Here is a 20,746-nt window from a genome sequence, read left to right as displayed (position 1 = left end):
TCCCCCCTCTTTTTAGCGCTCTCTCCCCCTCTTTTTTGCGCTCTCTCCCCCTCTCTTGTGCTTTCTCCCCCTCTTTTTTGCTCTCTCCCACTCTCTTTTGCGCTCTCTCTCTCTCACTCTTTTGCTCTCTCTCTCCCTCTTTTGCACTCTGTCTCCCCCTTCTCTTTTGCGCTCTCTCCCCCCTCTTTTGCGCTCTCTTTTAAACTCTCCCCCCTCTCTTTTGCGCTCTCTCTCCCCCTCTATTTTGCGCTCTCTCTCCCCCCTCTCTTTTGAGCTCTCTCTCTCCCCCTCTTTTGTGAGCTCTCTCTCCCTCTCTTGCGCTCTCTCCCCCCCTCTTTTGCGCTCTCTCTCCCTCTTTTGCGCTCTCTCTCCCACCTCTCTTTTAAGCTCTCTCTCCCCCCTCTCTTTTGAGCTCTCTCTCTCCCCCCTTTCTTTTGAGCTCTCTCTCCCCCTCTCTCTCCCCCTCTTTCTCTCCCACTCTCTTGCTCTCTCTCTCCCTCTTTTGCTCTTCCCCCCTCTCTATGCTCGCTTTCTTTCCTTCCTTCCTCTGTTTTGTTCTCTCCCGCGGGCAACGTCCCTCTCGCACGCTCCGGCGAAGCCACGCCCCCTCATCACACCCGCCGGCCACTCCCCCTCATCACGCCTACCACGCCCACCAGCCACGCCCCATCACGACACGCCCGACGCCGGTCACGCCCCCACCAGGCAGCTTCTGCAGTGCGCACTACTCTGCAGCTGAAGGCCAGGTGTGTTTGTCCGCGCGCAGTGTCTACTGCGCATGACGGCTTCAGACAAACACACTTGGCCTTTTATAATATAGGATTATTGTAAACATGGCAGCCTCCACGAGCAACACGTGTGTATATAAAAAGCAAAAGACATTCTTCCGAAAGCTTGTCATCTTATAAATGTATAGTTAGTCCAATAAAAAAGTATCATTGCTCAATGCAATACTCTTGTTATTTTGATATCTAAATCTCTGGACTAACACGGCTACTCCAATCAACGTATATATATATATATATATATATATCTATATATATATATATATATACACACATATAGACACACACATGTTGCTCGTGGAGACTACCATGTTTCCAAGCATCTGAACTTGCTCTGAAAAGTCCCAGCTTTACCAGCACACTGGAAATGCTAGGACTTGCATCATCAGAGCTTTCAAGTCTTCTCTAAACACTAAAAAGCAAGCTCTGATTTTGCTTGGAGCACTTGCCGAACGCGGTCATAGTAAACTTCCTTACACTGAGTAGGAAAATAACATGACTATGCTGCACACTCCCTTACAAGTCATGTGACTTGCATCCTGATTGATCCCTTAACAAATTAGAAAATAGAAGTCAATTGAGAAGTTGTTTACAATTGTATGATCTATCTGATTCATAAAATAACTTTTTGGGGTTTCATGCCCATTAAAAAAAGAAAATTATCCTGCGAACCCAAATAGGTACAACAATTTTAGAATCACTAAAAAGAAGTATAGGAATTTCTCCAACAATCAATAATTTTGTGATAGATCATGAGCTACCAACGACTGCTAAAGATGTTTTCTTAAAGGGATGTGTTAGGGGTTAATGTGAACCTGACTAGCGCCATCTTGTTCTTGGGCGCCATTTTGTCTTTTCGCATCCATCTTGTAATGATTGGCATCCATTTTGTAATGATTAGACTTTATTATAATGGTTCATTCTGTAGTGAGAAATATATGCTTGTTATTGTATTTTCCTTAGCCGGTTAGCCTTGTAGAAGTTCCATGGCCTTAAGCCCAGAAGAATATTATATCAACAAGATGGTCCAGCGACCTTGTTGTCTTCGCAGATGCATGGTTTATTATGACTATCCGATATTGTTTATGAGCTAGTGAATTTCCAGAATCACACTGTGTTTAACGCGGCCATAACGTGTCATCCCCTTAACCCCATATGCTGTTACTGAAGTCTATAAGACATGCTTGCACTGTTCAATAAACATGAATAGCTTTGGATCATTGCTGCGTGGTCTGAGTCTATTCTAAAGGAATCCTTATCAGATAATCTACATCTGCTTCAGGTGGTACAGCGGGCCAGAGGCTTCGGTCTGACCTGACATTCCCCCCATGAAACCAACACCTTACAGTTTCTGGTGTCAGTTTGTGGGATTTGCAGTCGGTGAGTATGAGTGTTTTTACCATGCTTTCCCTCTGTGAATCTGAACCTAAATTTAGTCTTGTAATAGGTGTTGGTAATATATGATAAAGGGTTAAGGGGTTCCTGCGGTTGAGGCGCAGGTTTGCGGAGGTTAAAGTCCTGCCGGCAGTTGTGATAACCCCTCCAGCCAGGTTAATAGTCCTGTGCTGGTTTACGACAGGTATTGTAGTCCTGTCTGTGATAAGCGCGCAAGAGATAAGAGTTAGCATGCAATTTGACGGAAGGTTTTAAGTTAAGTTCCCCGTGCAAGTTGTCAGTGCTTTGTCACAGTGAGTGAGACTCACGTGTGTGTTAAAGTTTTCCATATCCATTCCTATAATAGAGTTTTGTTACCCACCTGAAACTCATGTTTGATATCTGATGCTTGCTTTGCTTATTTGTTTTTTACTGCTATAAAATTGTGCTGTGCTTAGAAAATATTAAATGGCTATGCATTTTATTATTGTTGCTATTATTGTGTTGAGGAATGGGATCTGCTTATAGATAATAATGCACAGGGAAGAGTACATATTTAATGTCTACAAAAGGGTTAACACTGTTAAAGACAGTTTCAGTCAGTAAGCACTGCTGTGTAAATGTAATGAGCTATCTCTGTGCTAAAGAATGTAGTGGGCAAAGAAGGGGAGCCGCCACTGAGAGCGCACACAGATCAGAGAAAAAAAAAAAATTGCAGCAGCTCCGTTAAGTACAAACTTTTTCTTTCTTTTGTTTGCAGTAATGAAAAGGAAATTTTGTATATTTGGATGTGTCATGTGTTATGTGTCTGGTATTATGTGTCAAAGAGTTGCTTAGATCAACAGAATAACAAAATAAAAAATAAAATAAATATAAAAAAGGAATGTTTTTTATCCTGTTTTGAAATGTTTCTCGAGTCGTAGGGAGATGGCCATTCCTTACGATTTCGGGGACTTTTCAAATACATTGTAAATTTGGTGGAAAGTTGATCTTATTGTGTTTTATGTGTCTTTGGTATGTTATTTTGAATATTTGTTTTCCGGAGGAAAGGAAAAAGGGGGAGTGAATTCTGGTATGCGAGATGAGATGGGCTTGTGTGTCTGTATCGCTGTAAAAAAAAAAAAATGTTTCTTTCTGTTTCTCTGCTGGGAAATCAGACGTTGTAATGAGGTATTTTGAAGTCTTATTGTTACAACTTTAAAGTCATAAGCAGTTTTTTTAAGTATGTGTGGTATTAATAGCAGTTTTAGTTTTAAGTGATAATTGTTTTTCGGCATATAAATATATGATATTGTTTTTTTGCAAGTGAGTAACTAACGGCTTTGAAAGTGTGATGGTGTGTGAGATTTTTGTCACGCTCTAGTAAATATGAGAGTTCTTCTGGTATGATTAATGGGTTAAGTATGTTGTATTTGTAAAATCTGTGCACGGAGTTAGTGCAAAAGATGAAATATAGTTATAGGCTGTAATTGTAATTTTATCTAAAAGTATTTGGGTCCGTTTCTGTTGCAAGTAAATTAATCTGCAGGTCATGCTACAGTACAGAGGTAGAATTTGTGTGGTAAATCATACAAGCAGCCTAACTTATGGTTAGGGTATATATATGAGATTTACGTGATGAATGGTTAGTCCTTAAAGGGACAGTCCACTGTAAAATTGTTTTTATATTAGTGTATTTTTAATGACTTGTTATACAAGCTGAATAGTTTAAAATATAGGGGAGGAATTGCACTTCTGAGTTTATTGGTGTATATTAAGTAGTTTTTTGCTGTCAAGACACAGTTATTGCAATAGTTAATCAGTATATTTTATTGTGTTATATTTGTCTGTAAAACCGAAGCTTAGGGCTTAGACAGAGCAATGGAAAATTATCATTTTATTATTTAAAGTATCAGTTCACTCAGGTGAAAGGCGTTCATGAATAGCGATAACACTGTATTAGCAGTTTGCAAAGCATATTTTATTGTGAGACCTTTCCTAGTATATATTTTTTTTTCTGCCGTTTAGATAGCAGATATTTACACAGTGTAACTTAATTCCCTTTGTAATGCAAACTGAACTGATAAATTGCCTGCAGTTTGTGTGCTAGCCGTGTAAAAAATAACAAAAATAGAAAAAAAAGAGAGAGAGAAGAAAATATTTAAAGGGATAGAAGGCATCCTCTCTGATATAAAATGTGAGATTTTAAGGAAATCTTTACAGAAAAGACAATGACGTTTACTAAGCCTAACACTAGTATATTTAACTGTGTTAGCAGTTTCAATTAAAGATTATTATTTTTTTTATTTTAAATTTGGGTAAAATGTCCCTTTAACTAGCCTGCATCCCACTGTGAGTGCGTTTTTTATGCTGCTTATGCTTGCTTAGGCTATTTAATGAACGTCAGTATACATTTTTATTATAAGTAAGGCCAATGGATCATTGGGACTAATTTAAAGGGGAATTTTATTGTTATTCTTGAGTAGAAAGCTTATTTTTTGTGGTATATGCAATTGTTATATTTGGCTAGAGAGCTGCAGAATGGTGAATATCAAATTATAAACAGAGTTAGATCCAATAATTGTGTTATTAAAATTTTGGTTATGTTAACGTATAGACTGGATTCTAGCAGCTTTTCACAATTTATTTGTGCCACACCTGATTTATTGAAAGGGACAGTCTACCATATAATTGTTTTAAAGATAGATAATCCCTTTATTACCCATTCCCCAGTGTTGCATAACCGACACGGTTATATCAATATACTTTTTGCCTCTGTAGTTGCCTTGTGTCTAAGGGCCTTCTTCCAGCCCACAGTTTTATTTTATATGGCTTACGTGTATTTTGTATCTTTGTGTTGAAAAGAGATTTAAAAAGCCTGTGATAAGAGGCAGCCCTCAAAGGCTTAGAAATTAGCATATGAGCCTACCTATGTTTAGTTTAAAGTAAGAATACCAAGAGAAAAAAAAGTGAATTTGATGATAAAAGTACATTGGAAAGTTGGTTAAAATTAAAAGTCCTATCTGAATAATGAAAGTTTCATTTATACTAGACTGTCCCTTTAACAGTGGATTTGCATGGTGCATGCGAGCAGGAGCTATATGGAACAGTGGCTGTATCATCATTTGGATACTTAGGTGTTTGTGTGTTCTTTTGTAAATTTATGGTTAGGGATTTTATTTGTCAAATATGCAACTGGAGTTTATTGAGCATTTGCAGTGATTGCATCATTAGTATGATATCAAAGTCTTGTACATAGTAGACGTTGCAGAGCCAGGGTATAGATGGTTCTTATGGGATGTTTTTAATTATTTGTAGTGTTTTGCGAGTGCTGTGTTTCAGGGAATATCAGAATATGTGTTGAATTTCAGGTTAATTGTGGTTGTTTGAAGGTTGTGTCGGCAGCTAATGTTTTGTTTTGTGAAAGAAAAGAACAATTGGTTTTCAATGTTTGTTTGTTATGTTGTTCTCTTTTGTGACTGCGTGTGGAAGCGTGCTGTTTGGATAGCATAGTGAATAGTGAAGTGTATTTGATTTTGCTTGCTATTGAGAATGTATCTGCATGGGTGGAGTGCATGATTTGTCTTTTAGTTTCTTGTTATGTTGTGTTTGCGTGCCACATGGAATGTTTCACGCAAACAAGGGGGAAGTATTGATGAGTATTGATGTGTATCTTTATGTGATAGGGGTGATTGTTTGTAGGTAAGAGGTAAGAAGGTGAACCTAAAACGTTTTGAAATCTCCTCTTATAATGTTATTGCCTAACCACCAGCTGTGCCCTAAATTTCCCTGTCTTACCCCTATGCAGGATGCACTATGTCCCTAGGATTGTCTAGAACTTTCCTTCATTGAGAATCTGGCCACGGACAGACCTTTCTGTGTTTTATTTTGCTCTCATATTTCAGTTGCCTAAAATGTTTTATTTTTCTATTTTGTTCTTAACACTATATTTGTATTTGCAGGATGAGATTATGCAGCTGTATCCAGAGATTAAAGACACTAACTGAATTATTTTTGAGTTTCCATATTTAGGTAAAATCTGTACAGATAAAATTCCATAAGTGCACTCTTCAAAAGATTGAAGATGGAATGCAAGTAAAGCTTTAAAGAAAGAAAAAATGAAGATAAAAGACCTTTTGTCAAGCTTGTTTTAACCACCATACTGCAGCGAAAGTTGCTGAACTATCTTTGGATCCATTCTTTGCTTTGCATGCTGGTACCAGCCCCAGAACTGGACTCTGGGTAAATCCATGACTGTTTCCTCTGATGTGTGTCTTCAGGACATAAAGACTATCCTTCTCTGAACTGTTCCTTGCCGGTTGTTATGGAGGACCTGTTATGCTGTTACAGGGTCAACCAATTAAATTAGGGGAGTATTGTTTTAACTCGATTACTTATATTGCTTGTTTTGCATTCTCTTGTATTTGTGTTATTTTTGTTGATCATATTAGTTATAAGAAGTCATATCGTTTTGGCTGCAGAAAAGCATGCCTTATTGGTCTTAGTGCACATTGTAGTCTATGTACTTAAACAAAGTAACCCTTTAGATAAGTGTAACTCTAAACCTCACAGTATTGTACCCTATTGAATGGCCCACTGACTATAAAAATATGTTTAAGGAAAATGCTGCAATATATCAGAATATTTTACACCCTTCACCCTCTAGAACATAAGGAGGACACGTCTCAGATAGAAGTTTATATTAATTATACAGAGAAATATTTATGTAGGGAATAGCATAATTATATTTTATGAAAGCAAATGTATTTTTCCCTTTTATTAATTGGTATGGTATCTGCAAAGTGAATTTGGTAATTCCTGATGTTTGTCAAAGAAAGGATTTATCTTACCATACAGATGTGCTTACCTTTAAAAGATTTTGTAGTTTTAAATGATGTTCTGTTTGTATTCTTTCCTCATACAGGAGTATGAGAAAATTTAGGTTGCGTAAAATAATTAGTAAACTAGTAGTGTTTATATCAGATGAGATTGTTGACTATTAGGATCCTGGTTGGAGAATTATACACATTATAGATAGTAGCCATGCAGAATAAAGCAACACTAGGTTCTTTTATTTTTAGAAGTGCAAAGTGACACTGTAATGAAATTCATTTATTTTTATTGACTGTTTTCCTTTTTTCATTTTTGCTACAGGGCAGGTATTAGCATAAGTTTTAGCATAACCATTCAGCCTCTTGATGAAGTCTGGCAGGTTTTCACTTGCTTAGTATTCATGAAGTATCGTTTAAAAGTGTATAGAGAGGTTGTAAATTATTCTCTGAAAAATATCAATGTATTTAGCTTGTATTACATATCAACAATGTTTTGTTTGGTTTTAAATGACATAGGATGAAAGTGAAGTTTTATTTGGACATAATTGTGATTGTATTGCGGTGTGTACTCATCTTGTACTGTTTCTGTTTTCTTCCTAGACTCCCTATGACTCGAGTGTCTGCTTGCCATGGGGATCCACTGGCTGCCTTGTCTATCCCATGAACAAACCATCAGATTTCCAGCATCTCCCTGCGGAAGAACACTGGATAAGCACCCCTGATGCAAATGAACTGTTGGAGAACTGTATTATAGCAAAGTGTCTGAGGAAGGTGAAGCGCTCTAAATGGACAAAGACTGTTCTTCAAATGATCAGAGGCCACCTAGAGACAGTTGTGCTGTTACTACGTCATGCTTTACTGTGGAGAAGGAACTGTTGGACATATTGGGGGGTGCTAGCAATGCAGGTGGAGAAATAAAAGATGCAGTGTTGTTTGGGGGTAGATGGGGGGCTGGTTGGGTCTTTGTGCAGATAGACCGGTAGTGTTGGGAATGCTGGAGGGTAGATGGAAGGTATTGGAGAGGCCGCAACCTATGTGCAGTGACAAATTGTGCCCTATTGGCCTATGAAATTATACCACGACATGTGAATATTTTTTTCTCTAGTATTCTCACATAGAGTTCTGTTACCATAGTATTAGGCTCATATGGTTGTTAAAGGCTTTCCTCATTTTCTGCGCCTGTCTATTTTTTATGTTATTCTGGTAGAATAAAAGAGTGGAATGTTAGGGGTTAATGTGAACCTGACTAGCGCCATCTTGTTCTTGGGCACCATTTTGTCTTTTCGCATCCATCTTGTAATGATTGGCATCCATTTTGTAATGATTAGACTTTATTATAATGGTTCATTCTGTAGTGAGAAATATATGCTTGTTATTGTATTTTCCTTAGCCGGTTAGCCTTGTAAAAGTTCCATGGCCTTAAGTCCAGAAGAATATTATATCAACAAGATGGTCCAGCGACCTTGTTGTCTTTGCAGATGCATGGTTTATTATGACTATCAAATATTGTTTATGAGCTAGTGAATTTTCAGAATCACACTGTGTTTAACTGTGTATAACTGTGTAAAATGACGCGGCCATAACGTGTCATCCCCTTAACCCCATATGCTGTTACTGAAGTCTATAAGACATGCTTGCACTGTTCAATAAACATGAATAGCTTTGGATCATTGCTGCGTGGTTTGAGTCTATTCTAAAGGAATCCTTATCAGATAATCTACATCTGCTTCAGGTGGTACAGCGGGCCAGAGGTTTCGGCCTGACCTGACACTCCCCCCATGAAACCAACACCTTACAACCAACACCTTACAGGATGCTAAACCCAAATTGTTTCTTTTATGATTCAGATAGAGCATGCAATTTAAAAAAAAACGTTCTAATTTACTCCTATTATTTTTTTTTTCGATCTCTTGCTATCTATACCTGAAAAAAGCAGGAATCTAAGCTAAGGAGCTGGCCCATTTTTTGCTTCAGAACCTGGATAGTGATTGCTTATTGATGGCTACATTTAGCCACCAATCAGCAAGAGCAACGCAGGTGCTGAAACAAAATGGGCTGGCTCCTAAGCTTACATTCTAACAAGAGAATGAAGAAAATTTGACAAAATTAGTAAATTAGAAAGTTGCTTAAAATTGCATGCTCTATCTGAATTATGAGAGAGAAAAAAATGGGTTTCCTATCCCTTTAAGAACAAATGGATTCAAAAAGAGATCTCCAATGAAATCAAGAGATAATATAGAACTACCTCTTCTTCCCCACTCTCCTGTTTCTCTCAAGCAGAATCCCAAAGAGAGAGGAGGGGACAAAGAGAAAGAATTACCAAAAAGTCATTGGGATAACATTCCAAAAAATCCAACAGAAAAGAGTACAAGGAAAGTGAGGATAAGAACAAGTAAAAAGTGTAGAGATAAAAACTATATGTATTCTATCCTCATATAAACTAATAATTTACTTATATTATTTAATTTGCTTCCTTCTCTTGTTATCCTTTGCTGAAAGGTTTATCTAGGAAAGTTCAGGAGCAGCAAAAAAACTAGGTTCTAGCTGCTGATTGGTGGCTGCATATATATACAGATTGCTATTGGCTCACCCATGTGTTCAGTTAAAAACCAGGAGTGCATTGCTGATCCGTCAACAAATGATACCTAGAGAATTAAGCAAATTTGATAATAAAAGTAAAGTGGAAATTGTATGTTCAACTTAAATCATGGAAGAAAACATTTGGGTTTCATGTCCCTTTAAAGGGACAGTATACACCAGTTTTTATATAGCAGATCTATCTAACAGGACCCTTCAAATGAGAATAATAATATAAAAATATAATGTTTGTTTTCTTTGTTATACTTTGTTTTGCTTAGACTGTCACATATTTCTCAAACCTTTGCTGCTTTTTAACCCTTTCATAATAGGGTCATAATGTCTACATCGGAACATCAGCAAATTGAAATCCTGTGATTGTGCACGCTATGCGAGATTTTAATTATGGGATCGGGTCTGGGGGGCGTCTCGGTGACGCTAGGAACGCCCTCCATACCACGATCAAATCCAGGAAGCGCAGTTGGCTTCAGGACATCCAACGGCTATGACGTTGTATTTCGTCCTAACGGTGCTAAAGCCCAGCGCCGTTTGGACGGAATACAACGGCATAACGGCGGTAAAAGGTTAACAGGTATTACAAGCAAAAATGACAAATATTGTCAAAGCAAGGTCCTCAGCTTGCTGGGTTGTGTTCTTGCTGTCGTACCACTTGTGGACTTTTGCAACTACCTATTTTTTTACTTTGCCGTTTCTTGTTTTAGGTTGTCTCTTGCTCCTCTACCTGCAGATGTGGGTCATTGACAATCACTATCAGCTTATTTAAACCCAGCCCTTTCCCGTTGTCCTTCCCCATCTATTGAGCTAGTCCCTGGGTGTGTTTATTCATATTTTTATTATTATTATTATTATTATTATTATTATTATTATTATTATTATTAATATTATTCATATTATTATTATTCATATTATTATTATTATTATTATTATTATTAATATTATTATTATTATTAATATTATTATTATTATTATTATTATTATTAATAATACCAATGCAAGAATTAAATATTGTCATGCAGAATGTTAAGGGCTATAACAGCCCTCACAAGAGAACCATGGCATTCATAAACCTCCACCTTGGGGTGGATTTAATAAGCAGCAGATGCTGCTTTCTACCCCTTAAAGGGACACTAAACTCAATTTTTCTTTAATGATTCAGATAGAGCATGCAATTTTAAGCAACTTTCTAATTTACTCCTACTATCAATTTTTCTTCGTTCTCTTGCTATCTTTATTTAAAAAGCAGAAATTTAAAACATAGGAGCCGTCCCATATTAGGTTCAGCACTCTGGATTGTGCTTGCTTATTGCTGGCCACATTTAGCAAGCCAATAAGCAAGCATAAACCAGGTTCTCAACTAAAAATGGGCCGACTCTTAAGCTTTACATTCCTGCTTTTTAAATAAAGATAGCAAGAGAGCAAAGTTGTTTTTTATTAATAGGAGGAAATTAGAAAGTTTCTTAAAGAAAGAAAAAATGTGGGTTTAGTGTCCCTTTAAGTTAAGAAGCAGCAGTCGTATAATAAATTTACCCCAGTATCTCTATACCATATAATTAATTACTTGTAGCCTTAGCCCCAGCTTTTCCCTTATACACAAAGTATTGGAACCAAGATCTACAAACATACATCACTGGAAACTAACTTTAAAATAACCAGATGGTATCTCACTCCTCACAGAATAAAACATATTTTTCAAGGAGCAAATAAGAAATGTAGGAGAGAACATCAAGAAAAAGGGGTTTTGTTACATGTATGTTGGAGCTAGGGTTGTTTCCCTGGACACTTATGAGTTACACATGTTTCAGGGTGTGCAGAGGGGGACATAAATTGCTCCCCTGGAAAGCACTATTCATGTTTCTCCCTGCACACCCTGCAGCATGTATACCTCATAAGTGTCCAGGAAAACATGGCCGAGGTGGCAACTCTAGGAGCTGTCCTAAAATTCAACTTTATTAGAATATTATTATTATTGATAACATTTTAAAAATACAGTATGTAGATTTATGCCTAATCCACTGAATGTTCCCCTTAATTCCCTTTTCAACCGTACATGAAAAATTAAAGGGCTAGAAAAGTCAAAATTAAACTTGCATTATTCAGATATAACATGCCATTTTAAGACCCTTTTAAATTCACTTCTATATTCAAATGTACTTTTGTTCTCTTGTTATCCTTTGTTAAAAAAAATATGTACATATCCTACACTAGTAGGAACAAGCTGGTGATTGGTGGTTACACACATTTGACTCTTGCCATTGGCTGACTAAATATGTTTAGCTAGCTCCCAGTAATGCACTGTTGCTCCTTCAGCAAAGATACCAAGAGAATGAAGCAAATTTAGTAATATAAGTAAATTGGAAAGTTGTTTAAACTTTCATGTTCTATCTGAATTGTGAAAGAAAAGAAAATGGGTTTCATGTCCCTTTAAAAGATGCCTAAATATAATATTGATGTTTCCAAATACCTGATTTCTACAAACTGCAAATCAGCTAACATACCTTCCCTTGCTGATTGGAAAGAACATTAGAATGTTATCTGCAACTGAGTCAGTTAAACCTGTACTATGATATGATTTTCTACTGGGGAACTTATAGCTAACATGAGGTATATGCCACTTACACATTCCCTGAATAAGATAATACAACAGAGGTAATTACCACACAGTATACATAGGTTATGAAATAAAAAAAAATTTTTTTTATTATACTGCAGTCTATTTCTCATTTAGAATAGCCATGGTCACAATATCTTTACTTCATCAGTAATGACAAAAAAAAGTAATGGTCAGTCATTTTAGATTTGTTGTTTTTTTCTTTAGTTTGTTCTGTTCTTTCTTCTTTTTTTTTGCACAAAGTTCTTACCAACTTGAATTGCTAAGAGGCTTTAGCCTCTATTATTGTTAAAACATATTTTGTAATATGTATAATAATGTTATTTTCTTACATGATGACACACAAGTAAAAGTATTCATTTCACTGGTCCTGGCATAAAAAAGGATTAGTTCCTCTTGTGAGACTAGTAATATGGACAAAAATATTCAGTTGGTTGCACGTCTACCATCTTTTTATGGACCTGTTAAAAAATGTATTTGGTTAATCAATATAATAAAAAACAGAATTTCAATGTATTTTTTGAGCATGTTTGTAATGATCTGTTAACTATTAGGGTACAATGATTATTTGAATCATTAATGTTATGATATATTAGATACATTGTGCATTCCATACTAGGATTTGACCACAAGATGGCACAATTTTGTTAGAAGCAAGCACCATTTTATAAGCTTAGAGTTACTTTATTCTTTATTTTCTAATAAAGTTCTTACCAGTCTCTCAATCAAGTGAAAATTAGACCCAATCTTGGGTGCCGGAAGCTGGTAAGGCATCTTTTTTTAGAGTTCAATGCGCTATGACAAAGGTAGAAACTTGTATACCATGTGGGGATTTGTGAAGTACATAGATAATTTACTCAGTTAAAGTAAGAATACATGGGACAGAAAATGCATGTGACCACCCCCGGAGCCCTTATTTAAGGCAAAATATTGTAACATAAATGTCTGATATAATATGCTCAAATAACAAAGTATTGCAGTATGCAGTGATACCTTTTTTATTGGACTAACATAATATTTCAATGACAAGCTTACGAGAGTTTTCCTCCCTTCCTCAGGTCTGAAGCAATACTGATCAATCTGATATAGAAACACATCACATACAACAAATGGAAGGGAGGGAGGGGGGTGAGAGGGGTGTCATAAAAAGCAGAGAATGTGTCTGAAGGAGAAAATAGCTGAGAATAGCCAGAAAGAGTAAATAAACAGAGAAGAGTAAATAGGCAAGATGAGAGGAAAAACAAAAGGGAAAAAAAAGCATGGCATACACGAATAGATTTACAATGATGAATAAAAAGAAATAGATATAATAAGGGAGAAACAAGAATGTACAGAAAAAGAAACCAATATAAGACAATAAGATGAGAGATTATAGAAAGTTTTGGTAGTGTGTGAGAAAGCCAGTGTCTACATTAAGTCCTTCATTTTTGGTGTTGAAATGTGTGATCATTTTCATATTAAACGTCTTTCGTTCATGAGAGTCTTTGAAATTCCCTTTAAGAACTTTAATCCTGAGGTTTAGGATGGAGTGACCATTCTGGGTGAAGTGATGACCAACAGGGGTACAATATTCATTTTCCTTGTGGTTTTTGATCAAGTGTCTGTGTAGATTTATTCTGAGATGCAGCTTTAGGCCAGTTTCTCCAATGTAGCAACCTCTGTCACATGCTATACACTGTATCATATACACCACATTAGCAGATGGGCAAGAAAAGGATCCTTTAATATTGTATGATGTGTTATTGTGTCTGGCTGTGTTGTTGTCACATATATGTTGACACAGTTTGCAGAGTGATTTGTTGCATCGTGCAGTGCCATTCTGTGTAAGATTCTGTTCTGTGGTGGTTGTTTGAATGTTAGTATGGGGGGTTCAGGAAATATTTTGTTGAGTGTGGGGTCCTCTGAAATTAGTGGTTGTAGCTCTTTAATAATTTTGCATACTCCTTCCAGAGTAGGGTCGTAAGTGACTACTAGAAGGGTTCTTGTTTTGTTTTCCTTTTCTTTGTATTGTAGAAGCCTTTCCTGTGGGGTTTTAAGGGCAGATTTTATTTTTTTAGATATTGTCCTTTCTTTGTAGCCCTTTTGCCTAAATGACTCTGACAGTGTACTCAGGTGCTGATCTCTGTCTTTTGTGTCGGAGCAAGTGCGGTGATATCTGATAGCCTGGCTGTAGATGATAACTTGTTTGGTGTGATTGGGATGGAAGCTGGAATTGTTAAGGTAGCTGTACCTGTCTGTGGGTTTTCTGTATATAGATGAATGAAGGATTGACAGTTATTGTGCAGTCCAAGAAATTCACAGTATGATTAGAAAAGTCAATTTTAAGGTTTATTGTCGGGTGAAATGAATTAAATGATTTATGGAAATCTATAAGGCTTTCTTCTCCTTCTGTCCATATTATGAAAATATCATCAATGTAATGATAATATGTATAAGGTTTGTGGGGCTGAGTACATAAGAATCTGTATTCTAGGTCAGCCATGAAAAGATTAGCGTATTGGGGTGACATTTTTGTGCCCATCGCTGTCCCTGTCATTTGTAGGTAGTAATTGTTATTAAAACTGAAATAGTTGTGTGTGAGTATGAATTCTATAAGCTGGGCAATAGTTGCACTATCATATTTGTGTGTTGGTTGGTGGAATGAGAGAAATTGACTGCAGGCCTCAATACCATCCTTATGTGGGATGTTGCTGTATAAGGATTCCACATTTGCACAGAATGTTATTGCTACTCATCAGCTGGGAGAAAGTTTGAATCACTGCTGGGTGAAGTTGATTCCGGGCAAAATACAACAACATTTAAAATTAGGAGGAAGTAAAGGGTGAGTTTAAAATCCTCCACTACGCACAAAATATAGAGACAATAACTCATTGTGTAATTCATTAACAAATCTAGACAGGCCAGAAGCCTTGTTTTTTTTTAAAAAATGCTAATAAAACAGATACTTATAAAATTGATTTCAAAAGCAACTGTGAATCCACATTTGTGGTTTACCTTTTAGAATGTGGGTGTGGCCTAATTTATGTAGGTCGCACCAAACGTCAAATCAGACATAGAGTTTATGAACATGTATATAACATCAAAGAAAAACTGATAAAACATAATGTGGCAAAACATTACTTAGATCACCATAATAGTGATCCTGACTCTTTAAAAGTACAGGTTATTGGATGGGTAACTCCTAATAAGCACAAAAGCCTTTTGTAATTAAAGAAACTTGAGACTTACTGGATTTATAAACTTAAGAGCCCTTATCCTTTAGGACTCAATATTGACATTGATGTAGCCGCATATATGTGAATTCAGGCAAATAATAAATAATCATTATCTTAATATGCACCAATATATTTAAACTTTAGTTTTAAGGGTTTTAATAAAATGCATTATATATTGAAATACTGATATATAGATATATATGAGAAAGTGCTAAGCAATAGGAATTTCATGTTTTTTTAATGGAAATTTATTTGACTCGCTGACCAGCTCCTCCAATTTCCCAGTAAATGTGAGGAACCAATCCAGAACTTGGTTCAGTTTCTTGTTCAGTTCCTCGCTGATCACTGGGTGCAGATCGTCCTTTTTAGGTTTATTGGGATCTACAAAATATCAGAAACACAAACACAACACTTATTAATGTGACATATAGATTATCATATAATATATGTGTGTGCATCCTATTATATACCCTTCTACCCTTACAGGATATCCAAAGGCTTTTTTTGTAGCTAAAACAAAAAAAATATATATTGCTAAAAAAGTTATAAGGGCTCAAAGATATAAGGTCTCTGGTGAGACATGCAAAGGGCTTTAACATAGAGATACATACATGTCTAACTATGTATACTGGCTGTGCATTGCCCTCCACTAAAATTAACACCCTTGGTAAATATGAGCAAAGAAGGCTGTGGACATTTTTTTTATTGCTTAGCCTTTTGTTAAAAAAATACACAAAAATACTCTGCTCTCATGGATATCAAACAATTGCAAACACAAGGCAGGTTTTTAAAAAAATATATATATATATATTTTGTTAAATATATGTGTGGCACAATTATTGGCACCCTTTTAGTTATTACTTTGTGCTACCTCCCTTTGCCAAGATAACAGCTCTGAGTTTTCTCCTATAATGCCTTAGGTTGAAGAATACTGTACATGGCAAGGGATCTGAGACCATTCCTCCATACACAAATCCAGATCCTTCAAATTTCAAGGTTGACGCTGGTGGACTCTCCTCTTCAGTAGTCCTCTGACTTGAACTACTACACCATATAACCCTCCCTATAATATCTGCCACTGCTTCATATAACCCTCCCTATAATCCCTCCCACTGCTCCATATAACCCTCACTATAATCCCTCCCACTGCTCCATATAACCCTCTTTATAATCCCTCCCACTGCTCCATATAACCCTCCCTATAATCCCTCCCACTGCACCATATAACTCTCTCTATAATCCCTCCCACTGCTCCATATAACCCTCCCTATAATATCTCCCACAGCTTCATATAACCCTCCCTATAACCTCTCCCACTGCTCCAGTTAACCCTCCCTATAATCCATCCCACTGCTCCATATAACCCTCCCTATAATCCCTCTCATTGCACCATATAACCCTCCCTATAATCCCTCCCACTGCTCCATATAACCATCCCTATAATCCCTCCCACTGCTCCATATAACCCTCCCTATAATCCCTCCCATTGCACCATATAACCCTCCCTATAATCCCTCCCACTGCTCCATTTAACTCTCCCTATAATCCCTCCCACTGCTCCATATAACCCACCTATAATCTCTCCCGCTGCTCCATATAACCCTCCCTATAATCCCTCCCACTGCTCCATATAACCCTCCCAATAATCTCTCCCACTGCACCATATAATCCTTGCTATAATCCCTCCCACTGCTCCATATAACCCTCCCTATAATCCCTCCCACTGCTCCATATAACCCTCCCTTTTATCCCTCCCACTGCTCCATATAACCCTCTCTATAATCCCTCTCAGTGCTACATATAACCCTCCCTATAATCCCTCCCACTGATACAAATAACCCTCCCTATAATCCATCCCACTGCTCCATATAACCCTCCCTATAATCCCTCCCACTGCTCCATACAACCCTCCTATAACCCCTCACACTACACCATATAACTCTCCCTATAATCCCTCCCACTGCTCCATATAACCCTCCCTATAATCCCTCGAACTGCTCCATATAACCCTCCCTATAATCCCTCATACTGCTTCATATAACCCTCCCTATAATCCCTCCCACTGCTCCATATAACCCTCCTATAACCCCTCACACTTCACCATATAACCCTCCCTATAATCCCTCACACTATACCATATAACCCTCCGCATAACCCCTCACACTGCACAATATAACCCTCCCTATAATCCCTCACACTATACCATATAACCCTCCCTATAATCCCTCACACTACACCATATAACCCTCCCTATAATCCCTCCCACTGCGCCATATAACCCTCCCTATAATCCCTCCCACTGCACCATATAACCCCCCCTATAATCCCTCCCACTGCACCATATAACCCTCCCTATAATCCCTCACACTTTACCATATAATCCTCCCTATAATCCCTCTCACTGCTTCATATAACCCTCCTATAATCCATCCCACTGCACCATATAACCCTCCTATAATACCTCCCACTGCACCATATAACCCTCCTATAATCCCTCCCACTGCATCATATAACCCTCCCTATAATCCCTCCCACTGCACCATATAACCCTCCCTATAATCCCTCCCACTGCACCATATAACCCTCCCTATAATCCCTCCCACTGCACCATATAACCCTCCCTATAATCCCTCCCACTGCTCCATATAACCCTCCTATAACCCCTCACACTGCACCATATAACCCTCCCTATAATCCCTCCCACTGCTCCATATAACCCTCCCTATAATCCCTCCCACTGCTCCATATAACCCTCTCTCTATAATCCCTCTCAGTGCTACATATAACCCTCCCTATAATCCATCCCACTGCTCCATATAACCCTCCCTATAATCCCTCCCACTGCTCCATACAACCCTCCTATAACCCCTCACACTGCACCATATAACCCTCCCTATAATCCCTCCCACTGCTCCATATAACCCTCCCTATAATCCCTCCCACTGCTCCATATAACCCTCTCTCTATAATCCCTCTCAGTGCTACATATAACCCTCCCTATAATCCATCCCACTGCTCCATATAACTCTCCCTATAATCCCACCCACTGCTCCATATAACCCTCCCTATAATCCCTCATACTGCTTCATATAACCCTCCCTATAATCCCACCCACTGCTCCATATAACCTTCCTATAACCCCTCACACTTCACCATATAACCCTCCCTATAATCCCTCACACTATACCATATAACCCTCCCTATAACCCCTCACACTGCACCATATAACCCTCCCTATAACCCCTCACACTGCACCATATAACCCTCCCTATAATCCCTCACACTATACCATATAACCCTCCCTATAATCCCTCACACTATACCATATAACCCTCCCTATAATCCCTCACACTACACCATATAACCCTCCCTATAATCCCTCCCACTGCTCCATATAACCCTCCTATAATCCCTCCCACTGCACCATATAACCCTCCCTATAATCCCTCCCACTGCACCATATAACCCTCCCTATAATCCCTCACACTGCACCATATAACCCTCCCTATAATCACTCCCACTGCACCATATAACCCTCCCTATAATCCCTCCCACTGCTTCATATAACCCTCCTATAATCCCTCACACTGCACTTTATAACCCTCAATATAATCCCTCCCACTGCTCCATATAACCCTCCATATAATCCCTCCCACTGCTCCATATAACCCTCCCTATAATCCCTCCCACTACACCATATAACTCACCTATTATCCCTCTATCTGCTCCATTTAACCCTCCTTATTACTTCTGCATGCAAAGTAAACACTTTAAAATAATTTAAAATTGTCATTTTGTCAGTAAAATATGCAACATATATGTTTTCAAGCACATGACACCCCTTAAATAGTCTATTAAATTATATTTATCTTACATTATTTGCTGTGGCCAATTAGAAACATATATAAATGAGCTCCTGCACATATCAGCAAATCACTGTGCAGCATGTAGGGGTGTCAGGGTTCTAAACTCTGCAAAATGCATTCCTAGATTTTCTGGGAGGGGAAGTGGAAACAGTCATTTACATGCAAAGCAGGCAAATTTATTAATAAAAATACATAGCAAATTTTTTGTAAAGTATGCATAAAAATGTTTTCCTTGGTAATAAAAAAATATTACTGTTCCTTTAATGACACCAATAACTCCAAATACACAAAATATCTTTTATTTATTCCAAGTGAAATCTTTTGCAATAACACTACAGCAGTTTGATATCTTGTGTACATAGTAATTTGACTAACCATATATTGTTAATTTGTAGCATTTTGGTCTATATTCGAATATTCATCCATTTAACAGACTACAAATATTTATAGCTAAAGACATTTGGTAAAATGAATACAAAGACTTTTAAAACTTTAAAAACACTGTTCAATTGCTTTAGTAATATATATTAGTAAAATGAAATAAAGTAATACATAGAGTGAAATAAAGTAATACATATCAGTAGAGTGAAATAAAGTTATACATATCAGTAGAGTGAAATAAAGTTATACATATTAGTAGAGTGAAATAAAGTAATATATATCAGTAGAGTGAAATAAAGTTATACATATCAGTAGAGTGAAATAAAGTGATACATATCAGTAGAGTGAAATAAAGTAATATATATCAGTAGAGTGAAATAAAGTGATACATATCAGTAGAGTGAAATAAAGTGATACATATCAGTAGAGTGAAATAAAGTAATATATATCAGTAGAGTGAAATAAAGTGATACATATCAGTAGAGTGAAATAAAGTGATACATATCAGTAGAGTGAAATAAAGTGATACATATCAGTAGAGTGAAATAAGGTGATACATATCAGTAGAGTGAAATAAAGTGATACATATCAGTAGAGTGAAATAAGGTGATACATATTAGTAGAGTGAAATAAAGTGATACATATCAGTAGAGTGAAATAAAGTGATACATATCAGTAGAGTGAAATAAAGTGATACATATCAGTAGAGTGAAATAAAGTGATACATATCAGTAGAGTGAAATAAAGTGATACATATTAGTAGAGTGAAATAAAGTAATATATATCAGTAGAGTGAAATAAAGTTATACATATCAGTAGAGTGAAATAAAGTGATACATATTAGTAGAGTGAAATAAAGTTATACATATCAGTAGAGTGAAATAAAGTGATACATATTAGTAGAGTGAAATAAAGTGATACATATCAGTAGAGTGAAATAAAGTTATACATATCAGTAGAGTGAAATAAAGTGATACATATTAGTAGAGTGAAATAAAGTGATACATATCAGTAGAGTGAAATAAGGTGATACATATCAGTAGAGTGAAATAAAGTTATACATATCAGTAGAGTGAAATAAAGTAATACATATCAGTAGAGTGAAATA

The sequence above is a fragment of the Bombina bombina genome, chromosome 11 (assembly GCF_027579735.1).
Source record: "Bombina bombina isolate aBomBom1 chromosome 11, aBomBom1.pri, whole genome shotgun sequence".
NCBI classification, from domain to species: Eukaryota; Metazoa; Chordata; class Amphibia; order Anura; family Bombinatoridae; genus Bombina; species Bombina bombina.
Note: the sequence above shows the minus strand (reverse complement) of the source record.